The sequence below is a fragment of the Fragaria vesca genome, unplaced genomic scaffold, assembly GCF_000184155.1.
Source record: "Fragaria vesca subsp. vesca unplaced genomic scaffold, FraVesHawaii_1.0 scf0510913, whole genome shotgun sequence".
Classification (NCBI taxonomy): domain Eukaryota; kingdom Viridiplantae; phylum Streptophyta; class Magnoliopsida; order Rosales; family Rosaceae; genus Fragaria; species Fragaria vesca.
In genome coordinates this window covers 1-1,035 of record NW_004441382.1, presented here as the reverse complement: position 1 = coordinate 1,035, position 1,035 = coordinate 1, and the positions used below count along the sequence as shown (strand labels likewise).

The 1,035-nt window shown below is 43.8% G+C and overlaps 1 pseudogene across 1 annotated transcript; it reads right to left on the bottom strand.

The window, feature by feature from the left end:
• LOC101304438 lies at positions 1–1,031 on the bottom strand (annotated as a pseudogene; the record flags this gene model as incomplete). The annotated part of the gene is made up of 1 exon (XR_185409.1): positions 1–1,031. The product of XR_185409.1 is annotated as a photosystem II CP43 chlorophyll apoprotein-like (transcript).
• Positions 1,032–1,035: the final 4 nt, after the last annotated feature.

Genomic DNA, 1,035 nt, shown 5'->3' with positions numbered 1-1,035 from the left:
AGCATAAAAGGAAATGGCTCGGCTAAACGGGATAGCCGAGCCAGAAAAAAAATCGATTAGAAGAGAGAAATGAGTTGAAAAGAAAGGAAGAAGGAATACTTTTTAAATAGGACCTCGTCCACCGTACATATTAGGTTTGGTGGAATCAATTTGATTCCTACTTCAAGCATTGGATCTCTATCTCAGTTAAGAGGAGTCATGGACAGAACAGGTTCAAAATCACGATCAATTCCTTTTTCAAATCCGGCAGCAGCTGCACGAGCCCTTCCTGCATGCCATAAATGACCTACGAATAGGAAGAATCCTAGAACAAAATGAGAAGTAGCTAACCAACTTCTAGGAGAGACATAATTGACTGCATTGATCTCGGTAGCTACGCCACCCACGGAATTTAAAGAACCTAAAGGAGCATGAGTCATATATTCCGCAGAACGACCGCTCTTGCCAAGGCTGTATGTCTTTTTTCAGCCTACTCAAGTCCAAACCATTAGGACCCCTTAGAGGTTCTAACCAGGGGGCACGCAGATCCCAGAAACGCATAGTTTCTCCTCCAAAAATAACTTCCCCAGTCGGAGAGCGCATTAGATATTTACCTAAACCGGTAGGTCCTTGAGCGGATCCTACGTTAGCCCCAAGACGTTGGTCTCTAACCAAAAAAGTAAATGCTTGAGCTTGAGAAGCTTCGGGTCCAGTGGGCCCGTAAAACTCACTCGGATAGGCGGTATTATTGAACCAAACAAAGCAACAAGCAATAAACCAAAAACAGCTAAAGCGCCTAAACTATAAGACAAGTAAGCCTCTCCAGACCATACAAGTGCACGACGAGCCCATGCAAAAGGTTTGGTTAAGATATGCCAGATTCCACCAAGTATACAAATGGAACCTAACCATACATGCCCTCCGATTATATCTTCCAAATCGTCCACACTAACGATCCACCCTTCTCCGCCAAAAGGGGATTTTAGTAAATAACCAAATACAATACTTGGGTTAAGGGTTAGGTTGGTAATTTTTCGTACATCTCCCCCACCGGGA